Genomic DNA, 27,112 nt, shown 5'->3' on the forward strand with positions numbered 1-27,112 from the left:
GGAGAGGGAGGGAGGCAAACCATGAGAGACTCTTGAATGCTGAGAACAAACTGAGGGTTGATGGTGGTGGGGGAGAGGGGAAGGGGGTGATGGGCATGGAGGAGGGCACTAGCTGGGATGAGCACTGGGTGTTATATGGAAACCAACTTGACAATAAACTATGAAAGAAAAAAATTAAAATTAAAAAATTAAAAAAGACATTTCCCTGTATATAATGTTAAGCCTCAATACCGGTTGAAACATACACACACACACACACACACACACACACACACACAATCTATGGGAATTCTTTACTTTCTGTTCAATTTTTTCATAGTTAAAACTGCCCTAGAAATCTACTTTAAAAATGCTGCATTTAAATACTGCTTTAAAAATCTACTACTGAATTGACATGATACTTAATGAATATGCTGAACTATATCTTGAAATTTTCTCAACTATGAATTACATAATCTCATCTAGATAGAAATGCTGTTCTTGAATCAAATTTGCCAAGAAAAATCATTGCAAAAGCTTGTAGTCATTTAAATAAAGTAGGTCTTCATTGGTTTGACAACTGCTATAAAAATGCATGAATGGAAACAAAAGGGGGAAGGGAAACTGATTTACTTCATTCCCAAGCACATGGAAGGATGTAGAATGAAATACTTAAACATGAGAGCATCATTAAACTAAGAAGCCTGTCAGAAAACTGACATGTCAAGCATGTGATACAATTCCTCTAAAGCTTCTAGAAATTCTGGCCAAAAAAAAAAAAAAAAAATCAATGAGTGGTGACCTGGAAAAGTTTGAATCTACCTATATAAAGTACAAAGCATACATAAATAGCAGTGGCAGAAAGCTGTGGGTCTATTACTCTTGGAGATACTCTGATATTAGCTGAGGAAAAGGTAAGTAATGCAGTGTTGATTTATCCGTTCACCTGTCAAATGTTTACTAAGTACCTGTTATTTAAGGCAGTGGTTCTCAAGTTTTGCTGTGCATTTGTATCACCTAGGGAGCTTTAAAAAATTCTGACGGACAACTCACATCCCATACCAATTAAATCAGAATACCTGGGGATGGGAGCCAGGCATTAGCGTTTTTTATAGGTCATCAGGTGATTCCAAAGTGCCTCTAAGGTGGACGGTACTTACCCACTCCAAACAAGAACACTGTGCACAGTTCTTTCTCTCAAGGAACTTGAAGCCTAGGCAAGGAGATCAGTGATGTGCACAAGCAAATGTAAAGTGAAATGCAACACCATCTCATTTCGAGGTTGGCTCAACATGATATCATTTCTCCCACCAAGCAGCTCTGTGACTCCACACAGTCTTGTGGGGAATATATGTGTTATGATGCAGTCATTTCTGGGAGCCTCATTTCCAGAAAGAGGCAGACAAATTGGAAAGAGCTCAAAGAAGAGTAACAAAATGATTATAGGCCTGGGGGATTGGACTTATGGGGAAAGATGAAAAGAGCTAAATATGTAAAGCCTGACTAAGTGACAATTAAAGGCGGGTCATGATAACAGTGCACTAATACCTGAAGGATGCAAACATCAAGGAAAGAAGTGAATTACTCTGGATAATGCAAAAGGTGTTAGCTAAGAGTCATAGGATGGAATTATGAAAGAGAAAATGAAGGTACAGTGTCGGGTAATCTCTGCTGACTGCGCAAGCTACTGAGCCATGGAGCCAGCTTCCAAAAGAGAAGAAGCAGCCACATCACTTGAGTTTCCATAAAACAAGTTTGGACAAAGACTTAGGAAATTGCTCTTAGATTATTAAGAGCAATTTTTTATGACCTGGACAGTGGCAGGAGGTGGGGAAAAATGAAGAGAGGAGAGAGCATAATTCAAAGCTTTTTCAACTCTAATACCAAAACGACACTATAACAAGTTCAGAAACAAAACAGAAATCGAGAAGAATCTTTTTCTTTAAATGCAATTGCAAATGAGGTTGATCCATTGGCTCTTATTAATGTATTCATTATAAACTCAGAAATTACATTTTGAGCCATACTGCGGATGTTTTATGTGATATTTTATCACCGTTTTCATTTTATTTTACTACAAATATAATCATGACATGTATCACAAGCTTCTTCAAAGACATTTAAGTATAGAAATTTCTTCTATAGTTTTATAACATTCTTAAACTGGGACATCTCGCTCCCTTAAACCAAAGACACTGCACTTGCTTTTATATGCACTGCTCTTAAATGCTACAAAATTGGGGATGATCATAACAGCTACTATTTTCAGAACATTTTCTATATGCCAGACACTGTGTTACAGTAAGTTCCACCATCATCTAATCTAAAGTAATATCACCACAACTCTGGGTAGGCACTAATGTTTCTCCATTATTTTCATAAAGATAATAATTAGTAAGGAGATTAAATTGGGGCGCCTAGGTGGCTCAGTCGGTAAAGCGTCCAACTTCGGCTGAGGTCATGATCTCACGGTTCATGGGTTCGAGCCCCACATCGGGCTCTGTGCTGACAGCTAGCTCAGAGCCCGGAGCCTGCTTCAGATTCTGTATCTCCCTCTCTCTCTGACCCTCCCTTGCTCATACTGCCTCTCTCCCTCTCTCTCACTCTCTCTCTCTTTCAGCAATACATTTAAAAAACATTTTAAAAATTTTAAGAAATATATTCAAGGTTACATACATAGCAATGGTGCCATGGAATGAAAACCCAATTCTATGTGGCCCCAGAGGCCACAGACTCTCCCATTTTTATGGAGTGCTATTAAATAACACAAAACTGAAAACCAAATAAAAACTGTCATCTTACAAATCCCCCCTCATAAACCTTATCTGTAATATGAGAATAATAATAGTGAATACAGACGGATAATTTTAGGGTTATTGTGATGAGTAAGTAAGATAATTTTGAAAACATAGTAGGCACAGACTGGCACTCAGTAAGTTCTTAAGAAATGACAGCTTTAAAAAATAAAACAAATTAAAACTTAAAACCCACAAATCATTCATTTGGACACCAATTTCTCCACATATCTTTTATATAAATTTATACATTATCCTTTCTCTAGGAGAATTGCTCCTTCTCCAGGAGATTGCTCCAACCTGAAGAAAACAAAGTGATAAGCTGACTTTCACTAGGCTGTGGTGTCTCAGGAGTTGTGCCCTGAAGTTTAAAAGAATCATCAACTCACAGACTAGAATGGTGGTTTCCAGGAGGTGGGGGGTAGGGGAGATGGAGAGATGTTGGTCACAGGGTATAGACTTCCAATAGTAAGATGAATGAGTTCTGGGGAGGTAATGTACAGCCTGGTGACTACAGTTACCCATACTGTATTGTATGCTTGAAAGCTGCTGAGAGCAAATCTTAAATGTTCTCAATACACACACATATACAAATAGTATATACGTACACACAAATAGTATATGTGAGGTGATGGGTGTATTAACTAACCTTACTATGGTAATCATTTCACAATATATACCTTTATCAAGTCATCATGTTGTACATCTTAAATATACACAGTGTTATTCATGTCAATTATATTTCAATAAAGCTCAAAAATCATGTGAAAAGGCATCGTCTAAATAATTCTTTCATCTAAAAAATACTTACCAAGCACCTATTATATGCAAGGAGCTATAATGGTGAGAGGACAAGTGATGGCCAGACCTCCTGGAGCTAACATTCAGGCAGAGAAGACCCTGTAACAGGGTAACGAAAACAAGATAACCAAACATCAGTATAGTATAAAATAAACAACTGATGTTATATATGATAGGTAGAGTGGTGGGGGGAGAGCTGTGGTTAGAGAGGGTGATCAGAGAAGTATTCTTTAAAGAAATAATTGTTGGGGCACCTGGGTGGTCCAATAGGTTAAATGTCTGACTCTAGATTTCAGCTCAGGTCATGATCTCACGGTTTGTGAGATGGAGCCCCGTGTCAGGCTCTGTGCTGACACTATGGAACCTGTTTGGGATTCTCTCTCTCCCTCTCTCTCTGGCCCTCCCCAACTCATGCATGCACAGGCTCATGCTCTCTCTCTCACTTGCTCGCTCTCTCTAAAAATAAATAAATAAGCATTAAAGAAGCAATTGTTAAGCCGATAAGTAAGAAACAAGAAGAAGCCAGAGGCACACAAAGTCTCAGAAAAAAACTTTCACATAGAGGTTACCAGCAACTGCCAAGTTCCTGCAGCAGGAAAGAGTTTAGAATGTTGCTGAAACTCAAAAAAGCTACAAAACACAGTGAGTGAGGGTGAAGACGACATGAAATGAAGCCAGAGTGCTAGACTGTGGTTGTATCCTGCAGGATTGTCTCGCTCATGGTAAGATAGTGGGCTGGATTCTGAGCATGTTTGAAACCTTCCAGCTCTAAAGACTTTTAACTAAGGCAGTGATAGCTCTGCTTAATATTTTTACAAGTTTATTCTAGCACATATCAGGATTATAGATCCTGTCCTGTGCTGCAGGGCAGTAATGATGGGGGACTGAGAAAATGGGAGAAGAGCAGAGCATTTATAATTTTATAGCTTCTATATTTATTTGTTGACTTTTTCTTTGGTTGTTAAATAATTGTTGGTTTGCTGTCTATCGTGTCTTCCCCACACAGAGAAGACTGGAAGTTGGAAGATGGATGAGAAGTATTGATCTGGACTCATATGGCAGCAGTGGCTAAGAGCGGAGGAGAAGTGTAAGATCTATTCTGGAGGAAGAACTAAAAGGAGTGGCAGACGGACGTAACATAGGAAACAAGGAAAAGAAAGGTGCTGCCCAGGCTTCCAGCTTGTTTTTGGAGGTAGTATTTACGGAGATGGGGAAAGGGGGAGGGCCAGATTTGGGGGTAGATTGGTAGTTCACTTGAGGCAGGTTAATTCTGAAATGGCCTGGGGCATCTAAGCGATGGTGCTGAGTAGCAGCTGGAGAGATGAATATGCATGAGAGGGAGGTCTGGGAAGCAGACACCAATTTGGGGATTTGTGTATTAACTATGTTTTTCTTATTTTCTGCATTCTTGATGCTGTGCCATCCTTAGCCTCAGTACCCCTCCCAGGGCTAGGTCATTCCTACCTATTGCAAAGGTCTTCCTAAGAGCATGCCTTTCATATGCAAAGCAACTAATCCAGAGCTCTCACCGCAACTATCTCCTTCATCAGGTTCTATCAAACCAGCATTCCCCTGCCATAACCATTCCCACAGCCAGGCACCAGACAAGGAAGGGCCACCCCTCCAGCCCAGAGCCCCCCTCAGATTTTTACACTATCCCATCCTAAACCTGCTTAGCTTGCTGACACTGCCTCTCCCTCCTTCCTCTGAAAATCACAATAAAGCCTCTTGTGCATGCTTTCGCCTTTTGCTCTTGACGCTTCCTGGCAGACTCTGGTGCTTCCCCATGTGGCCCTGTGAAACATGGCATGTCCTTCCTCTGGGGAACTACGTGTAACACACCACCTTCCAATGACATCTGTCTCCTGATCTGTTGGCCTCGCCATACCTGAATAAAAACAAAGTCCTGTTAGGTACATTTTACAAAGTATTTCAAGCCTTCAGGGTGATGGAGATGACTTACGGGCAGAGGGTAAATAAAGACGAGGACACAGAAGGCTCCTCAAGGAGCCCAAAGGAATAAATATTCGCATTTTGATTTCAAGCAGTGTGGCAACTGAGTGGAAGAATTACTTTCAAGCTTTCTCAGCACCTCACAAATCATGCCACGTAAGCCACTGCCTACTCTGCAGAAGGGTAAGGCTGATCCTGTTTCAGAATGAGTAATCGTCACTAAGCCCACAGCACAGCTGAGTTATCTTACCAGAGAAGCAACATGAACTTAAAAGCCATCTATAGGAAGACATACCCATTCAGCAGAACTCTTGAAATATAAAGCAACCACCTCAGCATGTCGATAAGAAGGAAAAACACATAAGGAAGACTCCTACACTGACAGGCATCTGTGGCCTGTATTGTCAAAATATCAGGCATCCAAACAAATGCTGACCTATGTCCCCAAAGCAGGTTCCGTGTTCAGCCCCAACACAGGGTTCTCACAGGGTCCTGTGGGAAATGAGAACAAGAGAGAGCATGTTTCCAATGAAACAATCGATTCACTCTTATAATCTGAGATTATGACCTTTCCTTTTTTGGTATTCATATGGCCTGCCTTTTATGAAATGATGGCAAAAGGAAGTAGAGCTTGTTACTTTTTTGAACCTGACCAAAGTAAGGTTGTCCTAGGGAGACCCCTCAATTTTTTTATTGGACCACAAATTTAAGAACTTGGGGTCTACTAATCTAAAAGATGAAAATATCCAGATACTTGAAAAACCCCTATCATTTATAACCATCCAGATCACCACTTTCCATTTTCATCCTAACTAGAGTCACAGGGACACAGCTTGAGCGAGATTTCCCAATCCCCCCCAGTGATACAGAGTTTCCATTCTGACAGGTTGGCCATGAGTAAGGAAACTCTTATCACAGTGTTGGAGAGAATAAGTAGACATTGTGAGCTAAAGTGTATGTTTCCTCAGATACTGACAAGTAAGGACAAAGGTTCAACAGTGACTAATGAACAAAATGTTAAGGTGGAGACAGGACCTAATTGTTTAAAAGAAGTCACTCGAGGCATGTAGCTGCATTCACTTTGAAACCAAATCAAGATGCCAGTGATGTCCCAGTGAAATATTTATTGGTTCATTTAAACAACAAAAAACCCTCAATGCTTAATCAAGGGCCACCACTCACTGCCTGTACTCTGAAGAGCTACTGTAAGGAAGTATAGGATCCAATTACAGGATCAAATCTCTGGGCATGTTCATGAAACGATGCTCAGCATCCCTACTCATCAGGGAAATACAAATCAAAACCACACTGAGATACCACCTCACACCAGTCAGAGTGGCTAAAATGAGCAAATCAGAGAACACGAGATGCTGGCGAGGATGTGGAGAAACGGGCACCCTCTTACACTGTTGGTGGGAATGTGAACTGGTACAGCCCCTCTGGAAAACAGTGTGGAGGTTCCTCAAAAAGTTAACAGTAGAACTCCCCTATGACCCAGCAATAGCACTGCTAGGAATTTACCCAAGGGATACAGAAATGCTGAGGCATAGGAGCACATGTACCCCAATGTTCATAGCAGCACTCTCAACAATAGCGAAAACATGGAAAGAGCCTAAGTGTCCATCAACAGACGAATGGATCAAGAAGATGTGGTTTATCTATACCATGGAATACTACGTGGCAATGAGAAACAATGAAATCTGGCCTTGTGTAGCAACATGGATGGACCTTGAGGGTGTTATGCTGAGTGATATAAGTCAGGCAGAGAAGGACAAATATCATATGTTTGCACGTATAGGAGGATTAGGAGGAACTTAACAGAGGACCGAGGGGGAGGAGAAGGGGGGAAATGGTGGGGGAAAGGGAGAGAGGCAAACCATGAGAGACTCTTGAATGCTGACAAAAACTGAGAACTGACGGATGGAGGGGGGGGAGGGGCATGGAGGAGGGCACTTGTGGGGATGAGCACTGGGTGTTATGTGGAAACTAATTTGACAATAAACTATTTGTAAAAAAAAAAAATCTCTGGGCATGTTCTTCAATAAGTAGGTCAGACTCAAAACGTTTGGATAGTATAGTTTAGGAGAAGCTGGTCATGAGAAGGTGACTAAGAGGGGGGGAGGGTGACATCCAAAAGCAGTATAAGTGATGAATTTGCAATAATTAGGTCATTCCTTCCTCTTCCTGTTGGGGTTAAGAGATTAAACTATTGATCTAGCACTGCGCATTTGATCAGATGAAAAGCAGTGAGGAAAAGAGAACTTAGAGTTTTCCACAGAGTAAGTGATGCACCGTTGGAGAAGTTGTTCCAGCACACCCTTCAATCACCTCCACATTGACCTACAGTGATTACACTGAACCAAGTCTATCACAGTGAAAGGGAAGACATCTACCCCTGGGCTGTAGACGCCCCACTTTCTAACGTCTTCACAAGCCTGTATAAAAGTGACCTCACTTCCTGACTCTGTTGGGGCTTTTATTCAATTGTAGCTACAAAACATTGATATCAGACCAAAGAAAAAAAGTTAAATATTTTGTTTATGTAAATATAAGCATATTTGTAACGGCATGCATGAATCATGTTTACATACATGTATGTATAGATATTTAGAGAGGGGACTGGGGAGAAGGGAAAACAATCATTAGAAGTTCAGAGTAGGAATTACTCTTTCCTGTTACAAGAAATAAAAGGTTCATGCAAAAATTGGTTCGTAGAATGAATGATCCTTCAGCCTGAGGACAACAGTTTACCATACAATTCTGAAGATACCTGGTTTACCTATCATAAAACTCAAATGGAAACATTTAACTCTTCATGCTATGAAAATCAGATTGTTCGATGTCATTGTATGTTTTAAGCAAACTGAGAAGGGAAACTCACTAAATGGGGTTTTGCCCCCAAATCTCAATCCTACTGAATCTTTCTTCAATTCTGAATGACTTCTCTTTCCAGTCAGACTTTCTCTCTCACTGACCCATATCTTACATAATTTCAAGTGCCACACTGGGGACAGAAAGAAAGAAGTCACAATCGGCTTGCATTATTTCCCAGAGAGTTCTAAAGCTCTGGTAGTGGAATGTGGATCTGCTAAAGAAAAGAAAAAGAAGTTGTCCCAGCCCCTATTTGAGCAGGTGGAAAACCCATAATTAAAGTGCAGAATTCAAATTAAAACTGGAATCTCTATCAGGCACTCTCCTAATTTAGAAGTCCAACAAACAGAATACCAGCAAATGAAAGAACAAACACAAGTAACTGCTCTCTCTCCTGGCAAACTGCTGAAAGCCCACAGGATTTATGATGACCAATTAAGGGTGTGGTAGCCTGGGAGAACAGAAGCAATAGTCTTTGTTACATGAAGATGGAAAGGAACATTACAAAAACACCCAATTTTAGAGCTCTCATTTCCTCCCAGGAAAAACAACTTGTGCATGCATTTAAACATGTACCTGTATACCTGAAAGCCTTCGAGTCTCTGATCTTAAAATTAAAACTAAAAATTAAAAAGAGAGGGCTATCAGCATGTGGGATGATAAAGCAGGAACTCATTATGATAACACATAGAAAACAAAAACTTGAATGGGATTGTGGTTCTCAAAGAGATCAATGTTATTCTTCCTCATTAACTGTGACAAAATATGTTCCACTGAAGTAACCGAGAAGTCCAAAGAGACCTTAAGAGTTGTTAGTCATTGAAACAAGTTTCAGTAGCAAATCACTTAGAGAAGTTCTTCTATGTAGAATCTTTAACAATTAGACTAATCTCATCTCATTCTCCATCTTAAATCTGCCTAAAATACTCTAAACTAGCTAGATCTGATTATTTTAGAACAGCACTGGAGCCTAACAGCTTCCCCTGTTGATGTATTGTTAGCAAATGTGTGACTCCATTCTCCCACCTCTTAAAACATGAGGGTACCACTAAGGCATCTGGATGGCTCAGTCGGTTAAGTGTCCAACTTCAGCTCAGGCCATGATCTCAAGGTTCGTGATTTCAAGCCCCCTGTCAGGCTCTGTGCTGACAGCTCAGAGGCTGGAGCCTGCTTCGGATTCTCTGTCTCCCTCCCTCTCTCTCTGCCCCTCCCCTGCTCATTCTCTCTCTCTTCTCTTCTCTCTCTCTCTCTCACTCTCTCTCTCAAAAATAAGCATTAAAATGATAAAACAAAACAAACCATGAGGGTACCACCAACATCCCTACTGAAGCATGTACACTTTCTATCCCATGTATGGGTTCCCCCAAGCAGCTGTGAAGCATGAGCAGCTACTGAAACTCCACAGGCTGATCAGCTGCAGAGCCCTGCTGTTTATGAGCAGCCACTCCTAGTTATGGGCACTGGCTCACTGAAAAGTGACAAGCAGGAAGCAGAGAAGAGAGATTCTTCATCCACTGAGAAAAAATGGAAACCTATAGCAGAGTGGGCTGAGTCCCTCAGAGAGATTGGCAAGTGGATGGAAAAATAAATAACACCCAATTTAAAACAACAAAAACATGTGCACCTAAAGAATAAACCTCTTATCATCTTAATAATAGCAACACTTACAAGCACCCTCAACAATGTGCTGGACACCACATGAAGCTCTTTGTCGGCATCAACTAATCGAATCCTCAAAAACACCCTACAAAAACCAAACCTAACATATCTAGATTCCATCCTACTTAGTTCCAAGTTGTAGGACTCTAAAGGAATTACATTTTTTTTCTCCGTTTTAACTCACTCATCCCTCAGAAATGGGATCTAGCCCTTCAAAAGACAACCATATGAGAATTTATTTTACCTCCAAACTACCTCCTAAATATCTCCACTTTTCTCCATTTGCTCAGCTACAACCCAAGTTGAAGGACAGATCCAGGTTTGATACAACCTGAGGCTTGTTCAATTTGAGAAGCCATATTTAAGGAGCTACACATACAAAATTAAGTTAAAAAAGGAAGAATATATTTTTTAAATGGGGAAAAGAAAATCACACAAACATACACATTTTTAAACTGAAAAATACTACAAAGTTTATACAAACCTGGAAAAATGACATACTATTTTTATTAAGATGTTCATACATCTCTATAATTTTTCCTACACAACTGGCTGCATACTCTTTGATCACCTCTTCATGCAACAACAGTTTCACAAAATAGTTTTTGGTGAAGACAATAGATAATTCCATGTTTCCTCCACCAAGCTGAAGACAGCTGCTGACAGCTTACCAGGTTCATGTCAGCATCACCACGTGTTACTGAAGTGCCATGTACATGTTTCAGACTTTTGTCACATTTTTATGGTTTCTTTTGTAGGTGAGCCCTATGTCAGAGCACTTCAAGTTTTCTATATATTTAGTGACTCATCTTAAAATACTCTGAGAATCAGCAAAACTCATTAAGCAGTTTGTTGATGTTCTCATTGGGAATGGTGTAGCATTAGTTTCATGATCTCTTTCTCTTACTAAAATAGCAAATTTACATCTTTTCCCAATATGCTCACATGATCCACTCCTCTTCATTAGGTTATCAAACAATCAGTGAGCTATCAATTACTTCTACTCAAAGTTTGTCTCTTATGAATTAATGCAGTTTGAAAATTTAGGGGTTACACAATTCACTTCTACACGTCAGGATAATTTCCAGTGATTTTATGGTTCATCTTTACCACTTTTGTTTCTCATCATTAGTTTTTAATCTACATTTCTTTGGCTCTCTAATAAACATAAAGATTATCAAAGAACCGTGCTTCACATGTATGATGAGACCATCCAAAACAACTTTCCAAATTGTAGTTAAAACGATGTATGCCCAACTCAACTTCCCCTTGACAAGATCCTAAAAAAGCCAATAGCCACTCTAATATCACCCCACCCAAGTGAAAGTATGGTGGACGGAAGGTCAGAATGGAAAAAAACAGTTGTCTTAACAGTTAATAGCCAAGTCTTATTTTTACTAATATCACCAAGATACATGATGTCACAAATACACTGCTCAGGCTCTTCCCTAGCCTAAAAAGTAGGTTTTGAAGCAAGGGATCCTGAAGATAAAGCTTTATTAGCTTCAAGGTGAATACACCCAGGCCACCACCACTTCTCAGCATGGCTACTTTAGTAGATTCTTAACTGGTCTCTATGCAATCGCCCTCATCCACCCACAATCCATTTCCATGTGGGAATCTGGGAGACTTTCTAAAATGTAAATTAATTCATGTCACTCTCTTGCTTAAAACCTTTCAGTAGCTTTCCTTTGCATACATAATAAAGGGCAAACTCCTCATCACCAAATATTGCCCTGCAATGTAGACGCTACGTAGCTCACAGACCCAATCCACACCTCCTCCCCATTACTCATATGCTAGCGTTACACTGGCTTTGTTCCCACATTTAGGTGTCCCATAATCACAGTGAAAATTATGCACAAGTGTTTCATAAACTGTGAAGCGCTATATCCATATTAACTATTACTATTATTATTAAGCACACTAGGCATGTGCTTAGGATGGTTGAGGAGGAAAGTTTGCAGATTTTTATTTTTGTTAAAGACATTCCCATTTTTCTCTTTTCTACTCCTATAAACACTGTTCTGAACCTCCACAAATGGAAGTGCTACAAATACAGGTCCAAGTCTTACAGCCATATGTGTGCATATGGTGCACATGTATACATACAATATGTATCAGCAAATGGCAAGGGTATTTAGCTATAGTAGCTTGCCTACATTACAGATATTTTATCAAATTACAGTCTACATTTAGAAACCCAGCTAGTAATTAAAACACAACGTATGGCACAGTGTTGCTTAAATTAAAATAGCAATGAAAAGTTTTAAGATTTTAGCCAATGATTTCTAGCAACCCTCCTTTATCAGAATGAGTCAATGTTTTTCAACATTATCTAGCAGTGATGTGGCTGCTCTCCCCAGGTCAGAGATGAAAAGATTAAAGAATAAAGAGCTGATTCAGGTCATGTGTAATCAATAGAGCAGCGAAAAAAAGGTCTTGTTATTCCAGGTCTTGAGAGTGTTTCTTCCCTCACCACACTGGATTTATTTCCTGGATACAGCAACATCAAGCATTTTTCAGCAACATAAACCAACTCAAAGACACATGAAAATTTGGTGACCAGATGAATATAAAGAGAATTGATAAAAAGAAGAAGAAAAACACTGCAGAAGACCACACAGGCAGGAGATGGTTATAACAGTTCTGTTATCTGCCTAAAGATGAAGGCCATGGGGCTCACAGGACACAACTGACATGAAGTTTGGAAACATCCATAATAACTTTCATATATTATACATGACAGGCTTATCATCTTTCAAATACGGTTTGTACAATATTAAACCACTTTTCATTGCCTATTCTGTCTTTTTCCCATTGCCCAAATACCCACTTCAACTCTTCTACCACCTCGTGGTTGATCCAAATTCTACTCACCCTCCAACACAACCTCAAATCCTTTTCCTCCATGGTCTGTCCCCATACTTCTACACAATGTCATTACCCAGAAATGTCTATAGCTCTGGCAACATGATTTTGTGTTATAATGTATACATTTTTCATGTGCCTAAGACTTATTTTGCCCATAAGACTGTAGACCCCATTAGAATGAAGACTTAAAATTCTCTACCTAAGCATATACTAGGCAGCCATTAGATATTAATTTTTTATCCCCTTAGCAAAGTTACTCTTCACCCCTACATTTTTATTTTCCAACTTTAGACATCATTTTATTCCACTGTAATGCCTGGAGTCAGACTGCAAAGTTTAGCATCATAGGCCCATCATTTACTGACTTTGCTACCCTGGACAAGTTACTTTACTTTTGTGGGTCTCAATTTTCTCAACTACAAAAAGAATGATCATAAGAGTAGTTATGTTACAAGTTTAGTGTCAGGATTAAATGATTGTGCTCAGCATAGGATCTGACACATTAGTTGTCAATAAATAATGTCTGCTATTATTAGTATTGTTTTTATCATTACTATCTGTTCTTCATTCTAGACATGCATTATCCATGCTTATATGTACTCTACCAATTAAATGCATCATTCTTATCATATTTGCACATATTTATTTGCAAATTTGCATATTTTGCCACTTTATTCTTTTTTTTAATTTGTTAATGTTTATTTATTGTTGAGAGACAGAGAGAGAGCATGAACATGGGAGGGGCAGAGAGAGAGGAACACACAGAATCTGAAGCAGGCTCCAGGCTCTGAGCTGTCAGCACAGAGCCGGATGAGAGGCTTGAACTCACAAACTGCAAGATCATGACCTGAGCCAAAGTTGGATGCTCAACCGACAGCCACTCAAGAGCCCTGGGTGCCACTTTATTCTTACTAAAATTCCTTCTTGTATCTCATATCTCCCTCTAGTATCATGTACGTTCTTCTTGTAGGACCTATTTTAGACATTAGCTCTCAAAAAGTTATGAGACAGAGATCTCTGTATGTGCCTGTGACCCTATCAATGGATCAATGAAGTCAGAAGTATTTCCATAAAAACACTAAAAATTATTTGCCATTTTCACTCTTCTCTTTCAGTGGGATCTTCCAGGAGCTACATGACATGAGAAGAAGATACAAGAATCTGTCTCCTATTAAGCCAGACTTTAAAGAGAGATGGAAAAATGTACAATAATGCCATTCTTCTTATTATTTTTAAAAAATATGGTCTTGTTTTCATAAAAAATATATTACCTTTAAGTTAATGTATACTAGCTTTTAAACTGTTATTGTTAAATGAATTGATAAATACTATTTTTAATTTCTCCATTTACTTCATATAAATATTGATAGATACAATCCATGTATACAAAAGCTCTTTGGGGCTCTCAAAAATGTTCAAGAGAGTAAAAGAGTCCCAAAGACCAAAAAGTGTGGGAAATAATGCTTTAAAAAGTTCCTTAAAGCAGTGACTTTGGTGAATTTCGGTAGTAAATTTTGTCTTCAGCTTCTATTTTTATGAAAGTCTCTTTACTGCACCCTCATTCTTGAATAATAGTTTTGCTAAGTATACAGATGAATGGTTCTTAAGTTTCTTCCTTTCAACTCTTTGAGAACATGACTCCATTATGGAGGAACTGCTTCTACTATTGCTGTTGAGAAAGACACTGTCACTCCACTTACTGTTCTAGTTTAATTGTTCTTTCTCTCTGGTTGCTTTTAAGGTCTTTTTTTGTCTTTGACGTCCTGCAATTTCACAATAATGTGTGCATTTCATTTTGTTTATCCTGCTTACACTACATTACTCTTCCAAAATCTGAGAATTCACATGTTTATTTCGTCAGGTCTGGAAAATTCACAACCAACTATCTCTCTTTACATACCACTTCTTTTCCATTCTCTGTGTCAAACCTTTTCATTCTAACTTCAGTTCTAATATGCGACCTGTAATAGCTGAGTTTTATTTTATCATTAAATCAACAGTGTTTTGCATATTTAGAGTTTTTCCTCTTCCATTTTTCCTTGTTCTTTAAATTTCTGTTGATTGGTAAACTTCTGCATCCTTTATGTCTTTAATTATTATTAAGTTATTGCATGTAACATTTAATGTGATATTCTTGTATATGTATACTCTGTATCGGAAAAAAATTCAAGTATCTCAAGGTTCTAAATCTATTGTCTGCTGGACTTAGAACTTTTAAGTCAAAGTGGCTTCCTCTGACATGCAAGGATTTTTTATTAGGAGTTCATTTCTTAGTCTTATTTGTAGGAGTCCTTTAGTCCTTCATTGAGAATTGGGGAAACTTTTCTGCAGAGAAGATTTTCTCCTGCAGATAGCCAGGGGATGCAACTAAACTGGGTCAGCTTCTGAGTCAGAAGCTGGGTCAGAACTGAGTATCTCAGTTCATTGTGGGAGATCCAAGCTCCCTCAATATCGATTATGATACCTGGAAATTCACCATCAAAAAACTATACCTCAGGATTGTGAAGCTATGTGTATTTTTAGTTAGTCTGTTAAAATGCAAATACCTCTGGTGGGGATAGTACCCTTGAGTTATGAGATGCTTTCTATAAAAGGACCGGTTGGCAGATTAATAAGAACAATGCCTTGTAAGGCTGCTTAGAACTGGTTTTCAGAGGACTTCTCTTATAATAGTAGACAGATCTTTAAATCTCCATAGGATAATGATGACAAATTAATTTTACCTCATGTGCAACTCCAATCTAGGGACAGTGGTTGTTTGGAGTATTATATTGAGAAGGTATCTGTTGCCTTCTCCAGCCCATCAAAAACAAGTGTTGTAAAGACTTGGTAATATAACAATAGCACTGCCTATATGTCAGGTGCTGTTCTAATTGCTCTGCATCCATTAATTAACTAATTCTACACAACAATCTTATTAGCAGGTGTTGTTATTTTACATTTACCATCAAGGAAATGGGCACTAGTTAAATAACTTGCCTGAAGTCACACAGATAGTAAATGATGGAACTAAGTAATAAACACAGAAAGCCTAGCTTCAAGGCTGCCTGCATAATTATTAAGCAATAATGCCCTATAAATTGAGCAGATAAAGAGTGTGAAAAGGACAAAGTAACTTTTCTTTGTGCCTACAACCATAGCTAGGACTTTCAAATGCTTTATCTTTAGATATTATAAGAAATGGATTCAGTTTCTTACCCTATCTGCTGCTCTCTGCTAGTCCAAATCGAGGTCAGAAATAAAACGCTCTTCAGATGACAGATGTCAGGACAGGAAGCCCCCATGGCATAACTCCCAGTGGATTCATGAGTGACTACAACTGAGGTCAGAGCTATAAAGCTTGGGTCATTTGCTGGTGCTACCTGCCTTTAACAGTTAAAAAATTATCACACAGCCAAAAATTGTGTGGTACGCAGCAATCTGTAGTGGGTGGTTCTTCTTGGGCAAATGTTTTTTTTTTTTTTAGAAATCTTTTTTTTTTATATTTTTATTTATTTCTAGGAGAGAGAGAGAGAGAGAGAGAGAGAGAGAGCGTGAGCAGGGGAGGGTCAGAGAGAGGGGGAGACACAGACTCTGAAACAGGCTCCAGGCTCCGAGCTGGCAGTCAGCACGGAGCCCGACGCGGGGCTCAAACCCACGAACCGCGAGATCATAACCTAAGCAAAAGTCGGACGCTTAACCGACTAAGCCACCCAGGCGCCCCTAGGGCAAATGTTTTAAAGTATCCTTCATCTAGAATCTAAGGTGAAAATGGCACCAGATCTTCAAACAGAACATTTAAAAAATATATTTGGGTTTATAATTATGTCTGTTCTTCCAGACTGAGTGCCCAAGACTGACTCTATGACACATTCTTTTCTGTACTCCAGCCTCAAAAGTTTTTGGTTCTCAGTTATTGTGCATGAAGTGAATGAATGGGTGGATGGATGATGTTCAATCTAGAAGCAGAAAATAGTCTATATAAATGCGCCATTTTGATATTCATATCCTAAGCTGCAAGTGGAGTTGCTAACTACTTTTGGTTCTTAAATAACAAAGGGTAAGGAGAGATACACTCACTCACACTCACACACACACATACACGCACACACACACACTCAGTTTGATTTGGTTTAGCACAGTTACTAAAATACATTCCACTGGCTAAGAGGAAGAGAAAACGTCAGGGACAAGATAACCCTCCAATAAATTTTTCTCCACTTCAGAAGTATTTACATTTCCTATTTATATAATTTATATTTAATATTGAGAAATATAAAACAAACAATTTCTATTTTAAGAAAAGTATAAATAGGTGAAGGGACTTATCTATCTTGTTCTAATTTTGTAAAGAGCTTGGTATCATCAAGGCACACACACAAAAACTTAGAAATGGAGAAATACACATCTCTGGTTTCCCAGGACCACAAAAAGCAACCACGTGTTTCTCTGATGTTTCGCATTATGTCTCTAGGGCCATATGTGATGTGTTTCCCACACTTACAGCACCTTTACATGTCTCTTTTAAAGTTATTTATAAGGTGTTTTTCTATCTGTAGCATACATATTTATATCTCCTAACACCCATTTATATCATTTATTCATAAATGCATTGAATAATAAATTGGCACACATTTTGTTTTCCTCATTTTTACAGTGCATATATTCGCCTTTGGCAGAAGTTTACAATTATGGGTCCTCAAAGGTATAAGAATGGAAAAAAAAATATATATATATATATATATACACACACACACACATAGTTTTTTCCATTTTTATGTCACTTGAGGATAGACAACAAAATTCAGTTATCCAGTCACAAGCAAATTAGTGACCTTGGTAACAACTGTCTGACAGCTAATGAAAATTTTAGTTCATTAAAAAATGAAAATATTCTTGAAAGTACTATGTTATTTTCTGCCTTCTAAAACCAACTCTAGCAAACATAATCCTTTGTTGGTAACTTTAGGATGAAAATTGCTTACTCTCTAATTTTACAGGACATCTGTGACCAAATTTACTCACGCAACAAATGTCTAATGATATCTATTGTGTTCAATGAGCAAAGTTAGACTCTGTTCTACAAACATTATAATTTAAAAAGTTATCTTATAATCTGGTGGGGAATAGAACTATATCTCCTGATAACTTGTAATATGAATGCAACAGATTGTACACTAAAGAAAAAATTTTTAAAGAAGGTGAGGGGCGTCTAGGTGGCTCAGTCGGTTAGGTGTTCAACTTCGGCTCAGGTCATGATCTCACAGTTTGTGAGTTTGAGCCCCACGTCGGGCTCTGTGCTGACAGCTCAGAGCCCGGAGCCTGCTTCAGATTCTGTGTCTCCTCCTCTCTCTGCCCCTCCCCTGCTCATGCTCTGTCTCTCTCTGTCTCTCAATAATAAACATTCAAAAAAATTTAATAAAATAAGGTGATATTTCACCATTTCACCTAGTTATCAAAAATTTTTTTAAAAATTCCGGTAGGTAGAAAAGAAGGTAAAGACATTCTAGATGGGAAAAATAGCATATGTCAAGGATAAGTTTGCAGGGATGGCAAGAGGGAGAGAAAACAAGGGGAAAGATCATAAAGAGGCAATGTGGACGCTGGCTAATACCATGGATTTGGAACCAGAACAACCTCATTTATAATCCCGACGATTCCCACTTTCTTAACTTCATTCCTGGGGAGGTTTTACCCTTTCTGAGTCTGTTAATTCATCTGCAGTTGTTGTAAGAATTAAATAAGATAATGAATATGAAACATATAGCCAAGGTCCTGGAATCCAATAAAGAATACTTGAAGTTACTGTTATTGACTTAGTGTATGTTGCTGTTACTTGAAATGACCCACCTCTGTGTCTCAAGGATAGGTTTCTAACGGCCACAGTCCAAAGGGCATCCTCTGCTTCCTCATGCAGCATGCTTATCTCAACGGATCCTTGTCTCATGCCTCATCTCTTTCCAGCCTTATCTACCTACTGCCACTACAATAGGCCCCATTAGTTATGCCCATTGTGCCTGGAATATTGCTGCTTTCTTACCTTGATCAAATATTCTTCTTCTATTTTGTCAGAGTTCTGCTTTCTAAGAAAGAGGGGTCAAATTAGGAAAAACCCATCTGTGCTTCAATGGAATCAATGTTCCTACCCTTCTAGGATATTTCTATGCATTTTAAAGGTGTTTTACTGAAATGATGTCTTAGACAAAGAATTGTACATAATGGTAAGAATTTCAGATACGATAGCAGGCCTGAGGGAGAAATTTCCACACAGACACTTCCAGACCCCTCTAATGAATTATGAGTAGGTGGTTTCCTCTACCAACATGAAGAGCCGTTTCTGCAGAGAGCATTGCAGTTGAGACATAGTTATGCATTCCATGCATTTCCAGTTACGTGGGTGGAAGATTTCATGGCACCATCCAGTTTATTCTTAGCATGTGTAGGTCATGCGTTATTCAGCAGGATGAGACATCTATTTGAATAAGGTTATGATTTCTTTAAGGCCATGGCTAACAAAGCTGTAAATATTATTCAAAAGACAGAGCAGATGAAGCCATGAATCTTCACAAGACACAAGCAATAAAGTCAAGAAAATTTTATAAGGGAGTTAAGAGGAACCAAACTGGTTCCTCCAATCTGGGAAACTCCAAATCTCACTGTGCCTGAAGGCCTTGGAGGGCTCAGATGTTGCCAACTCATCCTTCTACAGAACCAGTGGGTGTCCTATCCACCAACATTTTATTCTTCAGTAGCAATATTTCTACACAACCTATGAGTTTTCTAGGATCAGGTAAGTGAAGTTACAAGTATCCAAAAATAAGAACTTCTTAATTTGATTATGGGTCTTGTTTTGGAGGAAGAAAGAGATGCAGTGGAATGATCCTTAGCCTGGATCATTAAAATCATTCAGCTGCAGGTTACTTAACTTAGGAGCTCCTTACCCCACAACTTCTCCAAAATAAGACTAGGCAGCCAGACAGTATGGCTGAGTAATAACATGACAGGTGTGGCAGGCTGACTCTAGGTGCTTTGATAAAAATATGTTTGTGCTAAAGACACTATTCATTATAAGCAACACAAGGGTGTGGTGTTTCAATGTTTCCATGTTTAGCAAGTATAAGCTGAAACTATTAAGTGCTTTGAAACCAAGCCAGAAAGCAGACGGACTGGAAAAAAAGGAGCTAGGCTACACTTCTCTTTATGAACATCCTTCTTCTGATCTTGAGTTACAGCAAAATATCTTCAACTACTCTTACCATTGCCACGTTATCATCTTAACATGTAAACCTTAAGCAAAAATAAATATTAAATTTGATAACTGCTTCAAAGAGAAAGTGTGGTATTAATGTAAAAGAAACAAACTATTAACAAAGTGAAGCTAAATCTGTCCAGAAACCTTTATTTTAGAAAGGTTGGTATTCAAATTTTGATTCCTCATATTGAAACAGATGGGCATAGCAGAAATAATTCTTACTGTAGATCACTTAAAAATATACTATTTATACAAAGGATGTATGTTTTTAAAGTACCAATAAAATGCCTTTACTCTTCTTTTCCCACATGTCCATGAACGTTTCAGCCACCTCAGTGGTCTCAGCTATCACCCCAAGGTGAATTACTTCTATATCCATATTTCTTCGCCCTCTTGCTTTAGTTTAAGGTTTCTGCCTCCTGGTTATGCCAGCTGTGTCTCTCACATTAACCTCAAGCTCAAGCTGGTTGAAATGACTCATCCTCTTATCCAGTAATGTAGCAAAACTTCTGGGCTTCTAATTGCTCTGGATGAAATCTCCATGTCTGTTGTCACAGAGACTCAAAATTGCAAAGTCTCTGCAAAGTCTCCGTTCGTATTCCTTTTCCCCTGTGTTCTACAGCATGGTTTTTTGACCTCTACACTGTTGACACTCTGAGCTTGAAAATTCTTTGTTGTAGGAGAGGGAGGCTAGAATTGTTCTGTGCACTGTACAATTTTTGGCAGCATCCCCAGCCTCTCTCCGCTAGCTGCCAGTAACAGTTCCCGCTCCCCAAGTTCTAACAACCAAAACTGTCTCCTGACATTGTCAAATATTCCTGGGAGCAAGGGAGCAAAATCACTCCCCCTCCGCCAACCAATTAGTTGTCCTGCAGCCAATTAGTTCTATCTGTTCTCTTATAGTTTCTCACATCACTCCTTTCTATTTCATTCCTGTGGCAACCCCTCATGTGGACATTCAGAGTGTGTGCTTTTTAGAGTAATTTCTTGAAATTTACTTGACAGTGTAGCAAACCTTGTCAAAGTCAACAACCAACAACCAAGACAGGGGAAATGAAAGTTTTATAAAAGAAATCTGAGAAATGTGTCTGGTCATTCCAAAAAGGTTGGGGTTTCAGGAGCTTCAATGTCGATTTCATCTCTAACATTTGAAAGTCATGTTTTAGAGTAGAAAAGACCAGATAAAAAGCTATCACTTAACTAGTTAATCTTAAAATGTAGTGTTCTGAACCAGGACGTTGGGTTATAGCAAAGAATATAAATATGTACAATGGAAAGAAAATAGGTTTTGGGTATTAGGTAGACTTGGTGTGAATCTTATCTCCGTTGATCTAATATTGGGACATAAGTGTATCTAACTCTGCAGACTTGTTCTGGACTAGAATGATTGTTGTTTCTATGTTACACCTTTTACCAGAATACAGTTGAGATCATTACAAATGTGAAATAGCACATAGCAGGTGCTCACTAAGTGTAATCTGATAATAACATGAATACTTCATACTGATGCTGCTGTAATAGTTTGAAGACGAAAGTATGGATTATACCGTGAAGAATCCCATTAAAATAAAGACAATAGCCCTAATGAAGTATTCAGCACTTCCAGGGGAAAAAGAAGGGAAAGAATAGATCTGGAGTCAAATAACAGACGATCTTAGCTGCTTATGCCACTATAAAGTAATGGTAATAATACAAGGACTTAAAATTGATGATCAAAATTTACTGGAATCCCATAGATATTAACTGATATTACATTAGCCTTCTATTATAAAAAATAAGATTAAAATATTTACATTAGATCAGTGAGAATCAGCCTGAATTACCTTTTCACATGCAACAAAGAGCCAAAAGGAAGGGCTTCTTGAGAGAAGCAGAAATTACCAACTAGAGTATGGTGTCATTAAAACGAAGAGAAAAAAACACCTCTAATGGAGCAAATCGTCAACAGGATTAAGTAGTGCCAACTGATCAAATAAGCAAAGAATTAAAATTAAAATTAACAAGTCAGACGGTGATGGTGGACACCAGACTTCAGTGTGCTGAGGAGAGAATGGGAAGCAATATAAAGATGACAGGTATAGATCACACTGTAATGAGTTTGGCAGTGAAAGATACAAGGGAGTTGGAAGATACTGTAGAATTGAGGAAGGTTTTCCTAAAAGGTGAGAAAGACTAAATGACATTTAAATACTAAAGGTAGGAAGTTAGTTGAAGTTATCAGAAAAGGAGACTTTCCTGAAGAGGTAAAAGAGTGTATGACAAGGAAGGTAAAAAGGGTTAGGCTTAGATGGTAGAATGAAGGGGGTAGACACATCGTTCACAGCAGCAAGTAGGAAGGAGGAAAAGATGGCTCCCTGGGCACAGAGGCAGTCCCAGGAGGTTGCAGTTGCATTTCATTCATAAAGAAGGTATTATTTCATCCATCCTTCTCACCCTCTTACAAATTAGACAGTATTTTTTCTTTTACCTATTTTTCATTTAGAAGAAGAGAGGAACAAAAGTGATCAATGGTTAAATAACTTTGGCTCTTACACTTTGAGGTATTCTTTGATAACCATGGTTCTTTCTTAAATCGATGAATCACCAGTTAACACACACACACACACACACACACACACACACAGACACAAACACAGGAAAATATATACACAAAACAATTTCTAAGCTGTGCTCTGAATCATTAGTATTTTCTTGAATTGGTAAGATTTCTATTTACATTACAAATCAGTGTAGGATTCATTCAAATAACACATGATGTTAGAGTTGAAGTGTTGAGGTAAATGCCTCATGAAAAGATTTGGAGCTTCATCCCAATGCAGTGTATTGGCGAATCACTTGCTCTTGAGCGTGGCCATTACTGTACAGTTTTCTGGGCACAACAAAGGTAGTTGATACTGTACCTTGGCGAAGCTGCCTTACCTGCCTTTGTCACTGCCCAGGTGTTTCCCATGCCCGTGGCAGACTCAGGAGGTGGAGGAGCCTGCCAGACCAGTTGCAAAGTGCAGAACATGCCTCAGGGCCTCCATTCACAATCCAATTTGCCTTCAGTGATTGTGCCCAGCCTTAGCACCACAAGGCTGACCTTTCGACACAGGTAAGTTCAGCAACAATCACTTGGCTGCAGCCATCGATTCTGCCTAGTGCCAGAAATTCTGCAGTCTCTTGGGCGGCGGCCACTTGGCAGCAGTTTTCAGGAGATCTGCTCTGGCACAGAATGTGTGTGTGTGTGTGTGTGTGTGTGTGTGTGTGTGTGTGTGTGTGTGTTCTCCACTGTCATGTGCAATGCTTGCTGCAAGAAAGAATGAGGAAAGATATAGAGAGTTTGAATAGAAACAATACCTCCCTTCTCTCCTTCTGCCTTTGTCACAGCGTCCTAGCCCGACTTCAACAGGAGCTTGTAACCACAGGGAAACGGGAGGAGGGAGAAGAAAAGGCAGAAAGAAGGAATAAGGCTAACACACACAGGCAAGGAAGGGCAGCAGAGGAGAGGCTGAGTTAAAACATCCTCCTGGAATGTGCCTTTGGGTAGAATGTCATTTTATCTCTCCTGCCTCTACTCTTTTCCAGTTGAAACTTTGGACTCACTGAGGCGGATACAAAGAAACCTTTTTTTAAAATAATTTTCAAACCTTCCATATTTGTGGTATTTGCATTCTTATAATAAATTTCTTTATACCAATGGAATAGCTAGAGCTCTTTGTGGCACTTTTTACTCAGGTCTACATAGCACAAAGACAATTCCTTGGCTAACATTACCAATGGGACAGATAACTAGATAACTAGGGCCAAAAACATTCCCTTGTCAGATGTCCACCTAACACTAAGCTAGGAAAGAAACAAAGAGGCAAATGCTACTAACAGTCAAAGGCATCTCCTTTGTAAAGACGCTCCTTCCTTATGTAATTTCCAAATTGGTTTTATAGTAAAGAGAAACCTCTACTTAACTGACATGATTTTCTTTGTGAAAGCAAGCTCCTCTTTTCTTTTTATTATTATTACTATGGTACTATACCGGGAATTGTTTTCAAGGGAGAAGTGAATCAAGGTAACTACCCCAGTCCAACATCACAGGACCCCTTGCTCCAACCTGGACTGGAAAAGAATTCAAAGTAGCATCTATCGATATTCTTAGCGCAATATCTGGCACAGAGTAAATGGTCACTAAATGTTAGCCATTTTTATCCAATTAGGAGAAAAAGTCAACTGGTATGAAACAAAACCAAGGGTTTGTGCATAAGGAAATATGCAGAGAGAAAAAGGAAAAGCCAATGCCTATTTGTAAGTAAGGGAAGATTTTAAAAAACACTACTGAAGTGGTAAAAATGGAATCCAAATTCCAAGGAATTAAAGAGCAGCCAATGACAAAAGGTGAGAAAATGGAGTCAAGTGGAGACAACTGTTGAGTGTGCCAGTACAAAGACATAAATAGGCAGGATAATTTGCTAAAACATTCATATAATCAGGGCACAGAGTCTACAATATGACCAAATGATTACCCTTCAGAATACAACATTTATCCTTAAATCCACTAACCCTTTTATTTTCACAAATACTTCCCTCTGTATCCATACATTAAAATGTTTATTAATTACATACAGACACATTTGGTAGATAGATGAAAGTTGGAAACTCCAGAACAAGTAACCATCACATGTTTTCATGTTTTGAAGTCTCAAAAAGCACATGTATTATTGCAACCCCTTGCTTTGTTTACTGCCAACATCAAATCAAAGATAGCTTGCTATTTTTTGGAGACTACTCCTCCTTCAAAGTTATCATGGTGGAATATGAATGTTCCATTCACAAGTGGCCACCACTTCAGCGCAATAGTTTACAACTTGTTTAAATAGCTTTCTATCTTCAATTCTTTGAATAGGCTCCTGCTTAACCAAGTTTCTTTGGGATAGCTTCTGGCTCTGACTCAAGTCTTTAGTGGTGATAACCTGCCTTGCTACTCAGCACTCAGCAAAATTCACAGATGAGGCTGGGAGAACTGTTCAAGAAGCTGGATGTGATTCAGGTAATGTATTGTCCCTCATCTCTCCATCTGCCATGTTGCTGAATTCTTTTTCACACCATGCTTTCGTCATATATTTTAGCTACATTTTTTTAAACAATTTCCCTATGCAACTGATCACCAAATTTCACTTGTGTACAGTGAATTTCAAGGCCATCTAGGTATCTGTTCATATTTGCCTGGCCTCCCACAGGAATGCTACCCTCATGCTTATATATTTCTTTATCCACTACTTTTGTCACTAACTTTCCACTTGACCTCCTTTTCTTTTCTTCTTCTTCTAGTTCCATAATTCATCTAAATTTCTGTCTATAAGGTGGGGAGTGAAGTTTTCTGTGCAGTTGGATTTCTTTTTAATTATAATTTTTTATCATAAAAACAATTAAAACACATTACAAAAGATGAAAAATAGAACAATAACCACCAAACATATAATTATGTATATTTCCTTTAGGCTTGTTTTCTTGTTCACAATTTTTTACTTAGTTGCAAATCTTTCTTAAACAAACACATATAATTAACATATAAATATCTATAATAATAGAATGTATATAGTTTTCTGTAAATTTTTTACTTAACATTAGGATATAATCATTTTTCATGCTGTTAAATAGAACCCATAAGTATGATTCTAATAGCCATGTAACATGTCGTAATACAAACTGCCTTACTGTTGGACATTTTATTTACTTCCAATTACTTACTAGTGTAAATAATGCTGCTATGCATACATTAGTGGGTAGAGTTTTCCTCCCATATCTTGGACTATGTTCTTAAGATAATATTCCACCAGTAGAATTAGTTAGAAAGACATATTTTCAAATTTCCTTCCAGAAGTTGTGCCATCTTGCTACCTTCATGTGAAGACAGCAGTTTTGTTATATCCTCACAAGCATAGAATGAATCAGTTTCTCTTCTTTGAATGAATTAATTTCTAATGCTAGTTCAATATATTAATACAGTACATTGTTTTCTGTGGTAAATTTATCAAACTGATGCATTTCAAACTTCTTATTATTTCTTCACATTACAAACATATTTGGAATTTACCTTAACTGAGTAAAGTACTAATTAATGAAAAAAAAGATACAAAAAAAGATAAACCCAAATGAAGTTTTGCTACTTTATTAAAATTTTTAAAAAGGTAAAGATACCAACTTGCTTATCATCTATCCATAGAAAAGGGATCTTGTTATTCATATGTTCTCTGGCTATTATCAGGCATAAAACTCCATTAGGTCACCATTTCACATTTAAATAACCTGACTAATTAAAATTTTATCAGTTAGAAATGATCGATGTGGTATGTTTAGTATAAAGACACTATAAAATCCAATACCTCCAAGTCTGTCATAATGTTTTATTGTATGAAGCACCTCATGAGATGAACCGGATCTCTTAATTTTTCTTCAGGTATTTAAAGGTGATTAAATCACATAAATGTGATCTTTAAAACTGTGGCTATTCATTAACTCCTCCAGTGGTTGCTCACATGCTAGCATAAGGTCAGTATCAGAAGGAATCAGCCCTCAATGGCCTTCATGTCGTATTTGTAGCGTCACAGCAGTAACTGAATCAATATACAAAAATCCGTTTCCTGGATGACCCTTGTATCCTACCACTCTTGGAAAGAGGGGCTTAGTGGCTTACTGACTTAATAGAAGAATGTTGAGGAGGTTTCCATATAAGTAACTGAGATGCTATGCAAACTTATCAGGTACACTAACTAACCTGCTGAATCTCCTTAAATTGTGTCACAGATGTTTCAGGAGAGAAGTCAAAGTTCTATGTTGCCTGTAATGTTGACAAATCTTTAAGAAGATGTTGATGATGTTTACCGGTTCATTTCAAACTTCTTCCGTGTTATTTCTTCACATTACAAACATATTTGGAATGTTTACCTTAACTGAGTAAAGTACTAATTAGTACTTT

The 27,112-nt window shown here is 38.3% G+C and overlaps 1 long non-coding RNA gene across 4 annotated transcripts in view; it reads right to left on the minus strand.

The window, feature by feature from the left end:
• LOC144243790 (uncharacterized) overlaps nt 1-23,359 on the minus strand; it is a 537,988-nt gene extending 514,629 nt beyond the window's left edge. For 3 of the 4 annotated variants that reach the window (XR_013338774.1, XR_013338772.1, XR_013338773.1), the window contains exons 1-2: nt 23,083-23,359; nt 3,586-3,674 (exon numbers count right to left, since the gene is read on the minus strand). This is a non-coding gene — a long non-coding RNA (uncharacterized LOC144243790). Of the gene's footprint in view, nt 1-3,585; nt 3,675-5,964; nt 6,021-23,082 lie in introns of all 4 variants that reach the window. The other variant, XR_013338775.1, reaches the window with a different exon arrangement.
• Nucleotides 23,360-27,112: the final 3,753 nt, after the last annotated feature.

This window comes from Crocuta crocuta, unplaced genomic scaffold, assembly GCF_008692635.1.
Source record: "Crocuta crocuta isolate KB4526 unplaced genomic scaffold, BGI_CrCroc_1.0 scaffold448, whole genome shotgun sequence".
Taxonomy (NCBI): domain Eukaryota; kingdom Metazoa; phylum Chordata; class Mammalia; order Carnivora; family Hyaenidae; genus Crocuta; species Crocuta crocuta.